The sequence below is a fragment of the Berghia stephanieae genome, chromosome 8 (assembly GCF_034508935.2).
Source record: "Berghia stephanieae isolate SIO BIC M18660-M18661 chromosome 8, UCSD_Bste_1.3, whole genome shotgun sequence".
Classification (NCBI taxonomy): Eukaryota; Metazoa; Mollusca; class Gastropoda; order Nudibranchia; family Aeolidiidae; genus Berghia; species Berghia stephanieae.
The window spans coordinates 17,423,970-17,433,056 of NC_088367.1; positions in this window are offsets into that span (position 1 = coordinate 17,423,970).

Below are 9,087 nucleotides of genomic sequence, written 5' to 3' on the forward strand. Positions count from 1 at the left end.
GCCCTGACCAACAGCTACACGTAAAATGTAAAACAAGACATGACGCCTCTTAGACGATATTACAAATTTTGCGACAGAGACAACGCTGTTCACGGCCAGGTACTCATTTTACACCTGAGTACAGTGAGATAATGTGAGAAAAGAGTCTTTTCCAAGGACTTAACTATGCTCCGAGCGAGGCTCGAACCCAGGACCGAAAGCGAGTGTCATATCACTAGACCACCACATAGCCGCAAAGACATCTTGTTTGATGGATTATCAATATTCCTTCATGGAATACCTCGGCGATGGTATAGCCTATAACGGTGACTTTTCACAAGAGTGTAATTTTTTAAATACCCATTTTTACATCCCTGAATTGTGGGTAGGACGTCACCCGAACGAGTGGAGTCAGGATGTGACCATCTCATCCCGGTTTGCTAGTTTTTTTTCTGAACTTCTCGACCACTAGTAGTAGTAGCGTATGGCTACAGCTCCAAACGTATTTCGTCAACCCAGCTTCTAAAGTCTTCCTCCGTCCTAAGGATGGTTTCGTAGCCACCTTCAAGTTTAGTGACTGGACAGTGGAGGACGATGTGATCGCTGGTCTCTGGGGCTGCCTGACCTTTCTGGTAGGTATCAATCATGTTTCCAAGTCTCGGCCACTCAATCAGGGGTTATAACCATCGCGATGAAAGCGACACACGAGGAAGGAGAAGGGAGTTTTGGTGTGTTTGTTTTTCACTAGTAGACACCATACCGCGACAAGCAGCTGTGTTTTATTTTGTATTTTATCTGTGCTTTGATGATCATATTTGAATTTGTAGTTGACGGAGGGAGACAAGCGGAGGATGAATGCTACAGTTCGGCAACTTCGCAATAATATATTGTGTATAGTTGACGTTAAACTTGATTTCATTTTATTATTTTTTCTCTACATAGCCATTACGAGAGTCACAACCCACTTCTCTACCTAGTCTAGTCATAGTGTACAACCTACAACAGATTTTCTCTACTATTCTCATCCATTATCATTCCGCTAGTTCTCTTTTTATGTTGGTGGTTTTGTCAAAATACATTTGCTCTAACTATCCAGGGTTACACACTGAAACATGAAACCATAAACGAGAACTCTTCTTATATTTCGATTGTAAATATTTTAAAGAGTTATTTCCCCTGTCACAGACTGATTGTTAAGTTATTTGGGTCTTGCACAGATAATGATATGGTATAGTTGGTTATCAAGATAGTGATAGTGGTAATGTTGGGAGAATGAATGCCAATGATGATAATGATGATGCTGATGCTGATGATGATGATGATGATGATGATGATGATGATGATGATGATGATGATGATGATGATGATGATGATGATGATAATGATGTTTGTTATCATTATTATTATCATCATCGTCAACATCATTATCATTACTATTATTATTATTATTATTATTATTATTATTATTATTATTATTATTATTATCATCATCATTACTATTATTATTATTATTATTATTATTATTATTATTATTATTATTATTATTATTATTATTATTATTATTATTATTATTATTATTATTATTACGTCTAAGTTGTCCTGATAATAGTATTCATTGTATTGGACACAAGTAAGGGACAGGATAGGTGTCATATGCAATCCTCTAACACCAAATTGACACCGTATGTCACATGTTGGGATATATATATATATATATATATATATATATATATATATATATATATATATATATATATATATATATATATATATATTGACACATCCCTTAAACTCTGAGAGAGTACTGACAACTCATTTGGTAGAGCACTCACTTCACACAAAAAGGGACCGTGATAGATCTGGGTGCCGTCGAGATTTTTTTCTGACTCTCCTGATCACCCAGGTTTGATTGGATACATGGTCAATTCAATCTGGCGGAAAGTATTTTGCGATAGGCTGGCGTACTGTGCAAAGGGAAGTAACCAAATGCTATTGCCCGTTTCATATTATAAAAACCGAGATAAACTCCTGCTCTATGGGCCTTAGGGCCACTTAAGTTCTACTTTAACGCTTAAAGCTTTTTCCGATAAACATTTTTATCGTGCAAATCAAGGACGAGTAGATCAGGCCGTTGCCATCGTTAACATATAGCCTGACACGAAGACCCACTGAAACCCATATTTTGAGGTCAATTTTAGGTTTGTGAACCGCCTCGTGAGTTGTCTATAAATAGTATGCGCTTGGCTAAGAAGCTCATAACATTGCCATCCGGAGGTATAACGGACCAACACACAAAACTGTGTGTAACCATGAACGTTTATAGTCGGGTTAATACAGTTCAGTGAGCATTACTCATAAACGCGGATGGCAAAAAACAATAACAAACACATGAGTGACGTCATCTTCGAACTATCTATAGCAGTGATGAAGGAAACAAGTGATTCCATTGGTTCAACTGTTGAATACAACTCACAATTTGTTTTCTTTTTGGCAAAAGACTTGTCATTTGACGTCATTTGTTGGTCAGTATCAGGCCATGAGTTTACGAAGGCCACAATCAGGTCCAGGTATTGCAATAGGATTCAATAGTCTGATGTCACGTCCGCCCAGCAACGAGCAGATTGGTTCTAAACAAAGAAAATCGGTACTTTTTATTCTTCATGCTGGCGAGAACTTTTTCATATGTCACGTGATCAGAATGTCAAAACATGATCAGATTTATAATGTTTTTCTCCTCTGGATACACTTTTATGCTCGTCGGAGAAGTATTTTTAAGGGCTTCAGCCATTTTCCTGATAGTTTAGAACCAGTTACTATGCGCCATTACGAGGGAAGTGACGTCACGACTGTTGAAGCCAATTACATCCTCAAGACGCGAGGCTTGCGACTTGTTATTCCTTTGAATAAGAAATTTAGCCCTTTTAGCTAATTTTGCAGCTTTGCACTGTGGCTGTCGTCCAGATTATCTCTCCTTATCTAGAGTTGGACTATATAGAAAAAAGATTCTTGAGAATTTTTTTCTAAATTTTTTTATTCTTATAAAAGAGAAATAAACGGTGAGCTTTTAAAAGACAGATAAGGAGAGATAACATAAAATAGCAGAATTTATCATTAAACAAACAAAACCATTTTAGCTGTCATTAATTTCTACTGAAAGAGCTTGATAGTGCGATAACACATATCCGGCATCAATATTTATTTGACAAAAATCCCATCAACTCATATTGGTATTATGGAGACTTAACCTTGTCCTGAAATGAATTGTATGAACAAAAATATTCCACTAGGATTACATATATAGATAGTTCGAAGATGACGTCACTCAGGTCTTTGTTATTGTTTTTTGCCATCCGCGTTTATGAGTAATGCTCACTGAACTGTATTAACCCAACTATAAACGTGCATGCATACACACAGCTTTGTGTGTTGGTCCTTATTACTTCCGGATGGCAATGTTATGAGCTTCTTAGCCAAGCGCATACTATCTATATAGTCATTTATAATGATACATATTACATCATTCCAAAAAATCTGTACTTCACCCGGGATGGATTGAGGTCACTTAGACTTTGTGTGTGAAGCGAGTACACTACTACCTCATGTTTTTATGAAGAGGAACTAATGTAGTTACTTAAATTGTAACAAAATAATAATAATAATAATAATAATAATAATAATAATAATAATAATAATAATAATAATAATAATAATAATAATAATAATAATAATAATCATTATAATAATGATGATGATAATAATAATAATAATAATAATAATAATAATATATAATAATAATAATGATGATAATGATAGATAACAATGATAAGAAGAAGAAGAAGAAGAAGAAGAAGAAGAAGAAGAAGAAGAAGAAGAATCGCCCGTTTTATGTTAAATTATTGATATCCCTTAAAATATGACAGTTAAATCAATCAAAAATAAAAATAATAATAAATAATAATATAATAATAATAATTAATAATAATAATAATAATAATAATAATAATAATAATAATAATAATAATAGTATAGTAGTAGTAGTAGTAGTAGTAGTAGTAGTAGTAGTAGTAGTAGTAGTAGTAGTAGTAGTAGTAGTAGTAGTAGTAGTAATAATAATAATAATAATAATAATAATAATAATAATAATTAACAACTTAAACTTCAAATTTGTGGTCATTTTTACTTTAAAATTAGTTGGGTTTTTTTTTTCAATTGGTTCATTCCGGCATTTTAAAAAAACTTGGCATTTATATAGAGTACTTGACGTGCTCAAAGCGCTTTACAAAGGATTTCTAGCCAACAGCAACAATTAACATAATATAGGACAAGACTGTTAGGAGATATTATATATATATTCCCAATAGAGACAACGCTGTTAACGGCCAAGTACTCATCTTACACCTGAGTACCGTGAGATAATGCGATTAAAGTGCATTTTCCAAGGAATTAACTATGCGCCGCTCTTCATTCAGAGCGGGACTCGAACCTTGGACCTTCCAATCCGAAGTCCACTAGGCTACATATCCGCTAATCGGTCACATATTATTATGCTTGAACTAAACACAATCAAATACCATTACGCCAAAACATTGAAAGTCGGTTAAAAGCTTGTTATTTTAATAATATGCTATTTTTATTATCAACGTGTCTAAATTTAGAGATTGTTCCTCCCACACCGTGCTTAGTATAGCAGTCATTGTGTGCACACCCGAGTCCTCCTCGTTCGATAGCCCAGATACGTCAATCCAAACAATATATGATCCAAATTCCCGCATATTGACACAACAATTTTTTAAAACCATTTTGGCAGAAAAAACAACACTTTTGCATCATCATAATATTATATCATTTAGTAGGGTCTCCGACGAGACCATTCGCATTTGGGATTTGTGTAAAAGTTTAACTTTCTTTACAAGCCAAATAAGCAGACAAAAAATAACATTTTTGTCCGATTAGAAGAAGATGAAGAAGAAGAAGAAGAAGAAGAAGAAGAAGAAGAAGAAGAAGAAGAAGAAGAAGAAGAAGAAGAAGAAGAAGAAGAAGAAGAAGAAGAAGAAGAAGAAGAAGAAGAAGAAGAAGAAGAAGAAGAAGAAGAAGAAGAAGAAGAGAAGAAGAAGAAGAGAAGAAGAAGAAGAAGAAGAAGAAGAAGAAGAAGAAGAAGAAGAAGAAGAAGAAGAAGAAGAAGAAGAAGAAGAAGAAGAAGAAGAAGAAGAAGAAGAAGAAGAAGAAGAAGAGAAGAAGAAGAAGAAGAAGAAGAAGAAGAGAAGAAGAGAGAAGAAGAAAGAAGAAGAAGAAGAAGAAGAAGAAGAAGAAGAAGAAGAAGAAGAAGAAGAAGAAGAAGAAAGAAGAAAAAGAAGAAGAAGAAGAAGAAGAAGAAGAAGAAGAAGAAGAAGAAGAGAGAAGAAGAAGAAGAAGAAGAAGAAGAAGAAGAGAAGAAGAAGAAGAAGAAGGAAGAAGAAGAAGAAGAAGAAGAAGAAGAAGAAGAAGAAGAAGAAGAAGAAAGAAGAGAAGAAGAAGAAGAAGAAGAAGAAAGAAGAAGAAGAAGAAGAAGAAGAAGAAGAAGAAGAAGAAAGAAGAAGAGAAGAAGAAGAAGAAGAAGAAGAAGAGAAGAAGAAGAAGAAGAAGAAGAAGAAGAAGAAGAAGAAGAAGAAGAAGAAGAAGAGAAGAAGAAGAAGAGAAGAAGAAGAAGAAGAAGAGGAAGAAGAAGAAGGATGAGGAGGAGGAGGAGGAGGAGGAGGAGGAAAAGAAGAATCGCCTATTTCATGTTAAATTATTGATATCCCTTAACATGACAGTTAAAGCAATCATTGGTATACTTTTGGGTCATATCAGTAGAAACCCCTCTGGTTTAACTAAATGCTAACAGAAAAGCAAAGAAGCTTAACGGGTAGTTGTACTTCATGAAATATCAAATCTACTCCATAATGCCTTATCGAGAAAATCAAAACAATGTAAAGAATAATGAGCTTTGATCTGATCTAGTTTTCATTCATATTTACCATGACATATTATAATAAAGTATGCGTCTAGTAAATGTGTGGGTTCATCTTGGGGTCCCGATAACTCAGTTGGTAGAGCACTCGCTTCACAACCAAAGGGACCGAGACCGATCCCGAGTCTAGATCATTTTTCTTATCCCCTGTCTGTGTAGCACTGATTAGGTAGCTGGGTATGTTAGATCTGGCGGAAAGTATTTTGCGATAGACCAGCGTCCTATCCAAAGGGTAATAAGTAATTGCTGTTGTCCGTTTCACGCCATAGAAACCGGGATAAACTCCGGCTCCGTGGGCCTAATAGCCCTGGAGGATTATTACTAAGTAAAATATAACCCAGTTTGCACGCCAAAACAATATAAACCAACGCCTTTTCTGCTAAAACATTTCCTTGAGAATTGTAATGAGAATGGTCGCGTCCGTGGCTTCTAACATCTCTTAGTGAGCGTTCAATCTATTCGCGGGTACTCAGGTCATTCAGTCATTCAGGCTAGCACGTTTAGTCATAAAACAAATGGTTGAGTGACGTCAAGAACACATTTATATTAACTATTATTTTGATAAACCATGCAAAACCAAGGGTATAGTGTAATTGTAATAGTCACATGTTGCTTTAATTGTTAATTAGATTGCCAAGAACTAGCCAAATACACCCCAGCCTTTAAACGGTTAATCTTTGATGTATGAATTTACTCCAGGAGTGGTCAAGTTCATATAAAAACATTAATCACTTAGTAACGAAGTATGTGTCACCTTGTTAATGAGTGGTGACGTATTTGATAACGTCACGTGACATTTTTAGTCTGGAATGTGGCAAGGGAGTTCATTCATCGTGGATTTCCCCAGTTTTATTGATTTGACCCTTGGCCTGACGTGATCTCCATTATTACAACAACTCACCGGTCATAAAGGATAGCATTCCGGGGTCATATAATAATAATAATAATCTTTATTGTCCAAATTAAAGGCAATTCATGTGAGGTAAACAATGCTCAGTTTGGTTCATGGTATGAACATCAACACATTTACAAATACAGACACAGCCATACACGAACATACACGCTTGCACATTGTTTCTACACGTGTATACAAAAGAAATGAGCGTACATACAAACACATATACATACATACATACATACATACATACATACATACATACATACATGCAGACATACATACAAACCAGCATATCATCGTATATGCATGCCTACATTCATACATACATACATACATACATACATACATACATACATACATACATACATACATACATACATACATACATACATACATATATACAGACACACACACAGACAGATAGAACGATACGATATATTTGCTGGGACAGCAGATAACCATATTATAAATATAGTGTCCTATATTAAGAAGAAGATGGCAATGATTGTGATGATGATGATGATGATGATGATGATGATGATGATGATGATGATGATGATGATGATGATGACTACGATAATGATGATGATGATGATGATGATGATGATGATGATGATGATGATGATGATGATGATGATGATGATGATGATGATGATAACGACGGCGGCAATGTCGATGATGATGATTCACGACACTGCTTCTCGTTATTTTCATTGGTTGTCTCATTTTTCCACAGAAGATTTGTTAATTAATTTTATGGCGGTTGGAATGAATGAATGAATGAATATGGTTTTTGTCTTGGCGACCAATAGACACCTAGATAACCACGCCTCTCTCACACACAGTCGTCATAATGTAAACAATGGTAGTGATTGGTAAACAGAGCAAACTACACAGGTTTTACTATCGATATATAGATAGTATGCAGATGACGTCACTCAGGCCTTTGTTATTGTTTTTGCCATCCGCGTTTGTGAGTTGTTCTCACTAAACTGTATTAACCCGACTATAAAAGTTCATGGTTACACAGAGTTTGTGTGTTGGTCCGTTATACTTCCGGATGGCAATGTTGTGAACTCCTTGGCCAACCGCATTCTATCTATACGGTAATTTGTCTATGTAAAATACCCACTTAACTGTTATCCCTCTTGATCAATAGATAGTATGCGCTTGACGAAGAAGCTCATATCATTGCCATCCGGAAGTATAATGGACCAACACACATAACTGTGTGTATCCATGAACGTTTATAGTCGGGTTAATACCGTTCAGTGAGCATTACTCATCAACGCGGATGGCAAAAACCAATAACAAAGACCTGAGTGACGTCATCTTCGAACTATCTTATAGAACCAACACAGAAAAATAATATGTGCAAACTTAAACGTTTATAACATGATCGAGAAAATCGTGTGATAACTAGTCACCTATTTGTCGGTATAGATAGAATGCTCTTGGCCAAGGAGTTCACAACATTGCCATCCGGAAGTATAACGGACCAACACACAAACTCTGTGTAACCATGAACTTTTATAGTCTGGTTAATACAGTTTAGTGAGAACAACTCACAAACGCGGATGGCAAAAACAATAACAAAGGCCTGCGTGACGTCATCTGCATACTATCTATAAAAACAATAACAATGATCAAGAGGGAGGTCGATTTCTTTCACGTTATTGTTTATAAACAACCAGCCATATTTGTCCGAGAACGCGTGAAGGTGTGTCACAAATTCCATGTTTTGATTCGTCAAAAATCTACCGGTTAATTCTTGAGAAACGTCTGGCTTTTTTTTTTAATATGTAAACATAAAGAATAAAAATGTCCGTTATAGATAGTATGCAGATGACGTCACTCAGGCCTTTGTTATTGTTTTTGCCATCCGCGTTTGTGAGTTGTTCTCACTAAACTGTATTAACCAGACTATAAAAGTTCATGGTTACACAGAGTTTGTGTGTTGGTCCGTTATACTTCCGGATGGCAATGTTGTGAACTCCTTGGCCAAGCGCATTCTATCTATAGACTCACTGGAGAATTTGAATTTGTTTATTGATGATGATGATGACGATGATGATGATGATGATGATGATGATGATGATGATGATGATGATGATGATGATAATAGTGATGATGATGATGATGATGATGATGATCATCATCATCATCATCATCATCATCATCATGATGGTAAAGATGATTATGATCATGATGATGATCATGA